This window comes from Lutra lutra, chromosome 3, assembly GCF_902655055.1.
Source record: "Lutra lutra chromosome 3, mLutLut1.2, whole genome shotgun sequence".
NCBI classification, from domain to species: Eukaryota; Metazoa; Chordata; class Mammalia; order Carnivora; family Mustelidae; genus Lutra; species Lutra lutra.
The window spans coordinates 175,654,188-175,661,480 of NC_062280.1; positions in this window are offsets into that span (position 1 = coordinate 175,654,188).

Sequence of the window (7,293 nt, forward strand, 5' to 3'; positions counted from 1 at the left end):
TAAATAAATAAAATCTTTTGAAAAAATAAAAAAAAATCATAGAAAAATGACAGGGAAGGGGACACTAGTGTAAAGTACTTGGATTCTCAATACATGCAGGATGACAAAGATACAAATACATTCTTTAAAAGCATGGCTATAGTCTTAACAGTTATTATGATGGAAATTTACATATGCCAATTATAAAATCATGTTTTATTTTATGATATTTCAAAACTGCATATTAAAAGCCAGCAATGCAATGTAAGTCACAAGACTTGATTTTAGATGTGTGTTCTCCACTTGGATCCAAAACCTTGATTTGTCACTTCCTAGAAAGACATATAACTAAGTTGGGATTTGTCTGGGCAGACAGACAATCCACATGTTCTTATTCCTTCTAAGAAATATACAGTCAGAAAATGTGATACAATGAAATCTAATTTAGGTATACTAATGCAAATAATACAATGGCAGTTTAATACAGTGGATAGAGCATTAGATAGGCAGTCCAGAAACATGTTCTTCTATCAGAATGAACATTAGGTATGTGGCTTTGTAGAATGTTTGTGATGAAGCATATATTTTCATGGAACAAAATGAATATCAGTTATGTTTTAAATAACCATATTCGCTCTCTCTCTTTTCACTTACAGCATTTCATATATGATTCAAAATACACTAAGATTTTAATTAAGACATGAAAGCGTGGGTCAACTTTCTCCTATTATAAAATTTCTGTTTTGATGATGGCTTAAGAACATAAATGTATTCAATGACTTAGAAGCAACTAATCATACAAAGATTAGTTAGAACAATGTGGATTAATTTTTGACAGCTATTGCATGACTTTGATAGATCAGGCAAGAAGGGAAAATCCTTACAGTTTGTTTTACTTTTGTTTGTGTAAAGATCAGAGTGTTCAGGTACATTTAAAGTCAACAGGCTTTATAACTGTTACAATTAGTGACAGAAACTTGATGAACTCAGGCATGAAGAAAGCAAGAAATTGAGAAAACACTTTCCAGTTCTCTATAAATTATCTTGAGAACACTGTACCATGGACTTATTAAAAGTTTGTGACTTTGTCTGGTTTGAATATTTAACATTTTAATGTCATCTTCAAAAGTAACCTCTATCATATGTAAGATATCACCATTAAACTACCTATGGGAAAAAAATCTGTCGAATGGTTCCATACACATCACCTATATGACAATGTCTCATTTTCTTTTTAACAAATGTAAAGAATTTATTGAAACATTTTTATAATAATACAGCAGACATAAAGGGAATTCCAGTGTTTAGAAGACTTGAGTAGGAAAACATTATTTTTTTCCTCCCTTCCTCCCTCTCTCCATCCTCCTTTCCTTCCTTTCTCCCTCATTCTCTCTTTCCTCTCTCCCTGCTTCTCTCCCTCCTTTCTGCCTTCCTTCCCTCCCCTCCCCTTCCCTTTTTTTCTCTTCTTCCTTCCTTTCCTTCCCTTCTTTCCTTACTATTTTCATCTTCTCTGACAGGAAAAGATAAAAAAGACAAAGAAAAAAATGAGGTGGAAAAATTTTATTATACCTGCTATTAGGTTTCTGTTTAATAATGGTGTGTTGGAGATAAATTGAATATTTCAAGCATCTTCTGAACATTATGAAAAGTGCAACTTAAACAGAAGGTGAATATACATTCGTATAATTCAAACTTTCACACTATGGAAGCGAAGATGTTGTTTTAAATTACCAGATAATTACTTACTGACTAAAGAAATGGAGAGCAATGTGTAAATTCAGATAAAACCAAAATATGTATATATGGTGAGGAATTTACTTCATTTTTCAAAATTTCTGTTATGCTATTAGATTGCTGAAATACATAAATATATGCAGTCACCAACTGTAAATGAGAGGGTTACTGTAAGAACACCACTATTACAGTGATTATATATGTATACCTTCACACATGCACACGCACATGCACAAAATACATACATATATAAATTTAGTTGTCATATATTCTGAGGCTTCTCTTAGCTGAAACAGGTTTTTAGACTTTCTCATTTCTGATGACTTGACAGTTTTGATGAATGCTATATAATGTCCCATCAATGGCGATTTGAGTGATGTTTTTCTCATCATCTTGCTGCGATTATCTTTTGGAAGTCAGGAGACTACCGAGAAGTGTCATTCTTATCATATAATATCAACAGGACATAGTATCAACATGACAGAACTACATTTTAAACTTGATCACTTGATTGACATAGTGTTTGTCAGGAATCTCCACTGTAAAGCTACTCTTTCATTCTGCTTTCTATAACTGTAGTCTTTGGAAGTAAGTCATTATGGATGTAACCTATGCTTAAAAAAGGAGACTTATGTTCTGTCTCCTTGAGAGAGGAAAAATCTATAAATTATTTGGAATCCTGCACAGGACATTTATTTATTTAGTCATGTTTTTATATCTGTATGGATTCATGGATATTTTATACTTTGGGTTATAATTCAATGCCAAAGTATTTATTTTCTCACTCAAGTTGTTCCAGATTTGGACATTGGAGACTTTTCTAATTGATCCCCATGTCCTTTTGACATACTCTCAATGTGACATATTTAAGCGTGTATAGGTGTGTTGTGAGCACCTCATTAACTTCTGCTATTGTAAGATGCTTCAAGCTCATGCCGAAGATTCGCTTCCTCTCTTTTAGATTCAACCATTTTCCCAAAAGGAATTTTATTCAAAACCAAGATCTGGGAGCTATGTGTGCTCATTGCTAGTAGTTTTCATTGTGTGTACACCTTTTCAACAAATAAAGGAAATCTATTTGTGTATATTTACCTGTGTATATATACATATCTATAAATATTTCTATATGTGGTCATCTATATCTACATGAAACTGAACATGATTCATACTGATGTTTCCAACTCTAATCCATTACCACATGGATTATTCCCCCTCTCCTGGCTGAACTGTAACCTCCACCTACAAAAAACTGAGAAACTGACCCTCACCATCCATAGTCCATTTAGTTAATTTTGTTCTGTATCATGACTGGTAACCATAGCCCTGTGGGAACATTATCAACTAAAATACAATAATTTGTGGACCTTTTTGCCTTTCATCTTGTAGACTCCATTCATTTTCATAGTTACTTAGGTCAGTATCTCCTCCCCGCACTCCTCCTTCAATGAGGTTATTACATTCATTTATAATACAGTTAGATTCTTCTGTTACAGTCTATATTCTATCACAGGATCCTGGGATAGACCTCCTACAATGATTTTTTAAAACTTGTGTACAAGGTTCATTCTTTGTGTTATGAAGTCCAGTGGTTTTAACAAATGCATAGTGTAATATATCCACCATTATAGTACATATGAAATAATTTCACTACCATGGAAATGCACTGTTTTTTACCTGTTCAGCCCTTTCCCCCCAACACACATTATCACCGGACACCATCAACCAGCTTAACCATATTTATGTCCTGGCCTTTACCAGAATGCTCTATTATTGAAATCATGAAATATGTAACCTCTTCCTGTAATTACTCTTGCTTAGCAATATACATGCATTTATGCATGTCTTTAAAGACTGCTCCTTTTCATTAGAGAATAAAATCCATTCTACAGATGTACCTAGTTGGTTTATTCTATTGAAGAACATCTCGGTTGCTTATAGTTCTCAATGATTATGAATAAACCTGCAATAATAATGTTCAGGTTTTTGGGTAGAAATAAGTCTTCCAGTCACTTGGGTAAATGTATAGGAGACTGAATGCTCAACTATATGGCAAGACTATGATTAACCTTGTCAGAAACTGCCATACTGTCTTCCCTCCAGCAATGAAAGAATGAGAGTTCCTGTTGTCTTACATCCTTGGCAACAAATGGAATTGTCAATATTCATTTTTTTTTTAGCCATTCTAATAAATGTGTAGTTTCTCATGAAAGGAAATATTCAGAAAGTCAACTAGTGTATAACCCTCTTTCTTTTCCTAACACTTAAAGAATAAATCTCTTAACTGATCATAATTCCCCAAAATTCCCTATATATTTGCTTAAGATCTTGCCTAAATAAAGTTACATCTTCTTTTCCACTTCCATTTATATGCATGTATATACACACACATATTCTTGTTTTTGATGATGAGACAACAGTTTTTGTAAGTTTTTCAAGGAAACAATGTAGAACTTCATTAGTTTGAATCTTTACAAAATCTAGTCAAATTAAAATCAATGTTATAATAATGGCTATTTCTTAGTACAACCTTGTGTTCAAAAACTCATTTCTTTTTGGAGGAGTGAATGAGTGTTTTCTATTCAGAAAAGAACAATTATTTAAAGAATCATTGAATGGTCCAGATTTTTCTGAAGAAAATGAACTCTACATTTTAATTCAAATCATTTTAATTGTACTAGGGAGTCAATAGATTCTACTGAAACTTAGTGCCTTAAATCACATTATTTTGGTGCTTAGTCCGTTTACTTATATGAATTTGATATTTATATTAAATTGCAAAGTACGAGAGCTGTTACTTCTTGTTTTTTCTGTATGGAAAGGAAGACTAAGATGTTAATTCTCAGTTCATCAGCTACAAAGTAAAGTATAGTTATGTAAACTAAAAAACAATATTATAAAGAAGAAATCTTGGATAAAACTGTTTATAGTGTTGGGGCGCCTGGGTGGCTCAGTGAGTTAAGCCTCTGCCTTCTGCTCAGGTCATGATCTCAGGGTCCTGGGATTGAGCCCGCATTGAGCCTAGCATCAGGCTCCCTCTGCTCAGCAGGGAACCTGCTTCCCCCTCTCTCTCTGCCTGCTGCTCTGCCTACTTGGGCTCTCTCTCTCTCTCTCTCTGTCAAATAGATAAATAAAATTTTTTTTAAAAATTTTTATAGTGTTTAATATTGTATCGTGGAGTAAAATATATAGCATTTTGTGTGCTGGTAAAAACAAATTCATGAGGTGAAAAGAAGCTGTGATTTCAAATAAAAGGGATCAGTATAAAATTATAATATAAATACCTTAAGGTTACAACTTCAAATCATTATTTTATAATTTATAAATAATTTAATGTAAACTACATTGGTAAGCTTTAAAAAGATTAAAAAAAAAAAAAGGTTAGCCAAGGCATCTAGGAAAATCAAACACTGGAATACTGTCTTTTTAATCTCTTGATCTGGGAGGGGATTATATGGGTGTTTGATTCATAAATGTGCTTGTTTTGTTTCAAGTTTTTATTTAAATTCTAGCTAGTTAACATATAATATTGGCCTAAATATCTTTTTAATTATAGTTTATATTGAATGTGCTCACCTTCTGTAAGAATGAATAAATAATGGTCTTTCTTACAGTTAGTAAGACAAAAGTAATAATAAAAAAAAAAGCTATTTCAGGCATAAAAAAAAATGTAGTTCCTGATACAAAACCTACACAAAAGACTTTGATATAGAATGGAGAATAGGATTCGATGTGGTAGTAGCATGAGGTAAATGGGAGAGAGAATAGTCTGAAGAGGGTTGTGACAAGAAACGAATTAGAGCCACAGGTGCCTGTGAAGCCTTTTAAAACTTGATCTGAGCAATTTAGAGCCACTGGAGGCTTTTTAAAGTGAATGGAGAGAGACATTCAGATCAAATTTGTGTTTTTATTCACTGTGACTACAAAATAGTCTGAGGAACAAAAGCATTAAGACTGGAGGCAGAAAGACATATTAGGATGCTTCTGCAGAACTTCAGTACCTGAACAACATAGCAAGCCAAAGAGGGAAGACGTATTTATACACAGAATCTAGAGGGAGTAGTAAACTTGAGTGCAGAAAGACCGTGAAGAACTATGCTAGCATCAGGATTTCCAGCTTGGCTTACTGGGACTTCAGTACTGTTCTACTATTGTTCTCATGGCCATGAGAAAGGACATAGCAAAGGGAACATAAGATTTCCCCTCCTAGGAGAGGAGATTTTTCCAGCTCATTGGTAGCCATGTGCCCAAGCGAAAATTCTAGTATTAAGAAGGGGAGAATGACTATTGTTACTGATTAACAGTCTTTTCTACAGATATGCATTTTAGAATAACTTTAGAAGAATATCAGGAAATTAATTGCAGTGGTTACCTATTGAGAGGGATAAGTCAGAACAGTGTAGATGAGGGTAAAAATGGCTGGGAAGTTTTCACAGTATATCTTGTTAAACATTTGGATTTGTGCCCGTATGTATTCCTATTTACAGAGAAGTTGGGTAATTAAAAATCTGTTCCCTACAGATTAATAAATAAAAGAAGAAAGAAATTATGTTCCAGGTAGTCTCAGCTTTGCTAAGAACCAAGGATGGTCTTGTGTCCATGTTTGGGTCAAAACACCAGATGAGGAGACCTTGTCATGGAGTTCAGTGAGCTTACAGTTCCATCAGTTTCAATGAGCTAATGACAAAAAGGTATAACGCAGGGTGTATTTGTTTTCTATTGTTACATAACAAATACCACAAATTTAGCAGTTGAAAATAACCCAAATTTATTATCACACATTTTCCCTGTGTTAGAATTTTGGCATGCTTTATTTGGGTCCTGTGCTCAGGGTCACATAATGCTGAAATCAAGATGTTGCTGGGCTATGTAGTTATCTACAGGCTGTCAACTGGAAAGATACATTTATAAGTTCACTGGGTTTTTGGAAGAATTCATTTCCTTGCGGTTGTAGGACTGTGGCACTCATTTTGTTGTTAGCTGTTGGCCAGGAAACACTCTCCATTCCTAGCAGCTGCATGGAGGTCCTAGTCACACGGCCTTCTCCTTCTCAGCAGTGGAGAACATGCATGGCATCGGATCTTGCTCATGATTTGAATGTCTCTGACGTCCCTTCTGCCACCACCTGGAGAAAATAGTGTGCTCTTAAGGAGCTCTTCTGAGTAGGGTGGATGCGCTTTGAAAATCTTTCTTTATTAAAACCAATTGTACAGTATAGTGTAACCTAGTCAAAGGAGTAATATCATATTCACAGGTTCTACCCATATTCAAAGGGGAGGGGATTATCTCCTTCATATTTGAGAAATGATTTTGTCAGATGGAGAGTTATTGGTTGACAGTTTTCTTTCTGCACATTGCCTGCCAATTGACCTACATTGCTTTGATGAGACGTTAGCTGTCAGTCTTATTTGGTTCCTTTGTGTGCGATGAATAACATTTTTCTTGCTGCTTTCCAGATTCTCTGTCATTCTACAATCTGATTATGATATATGTCTGTGCAGATATATGAGCTTTTCCTACTTAGGGTTCTTTCATCTTCTTGGATGTGTATATTAATGTTTTTCATCATATTTGAAGAGTATA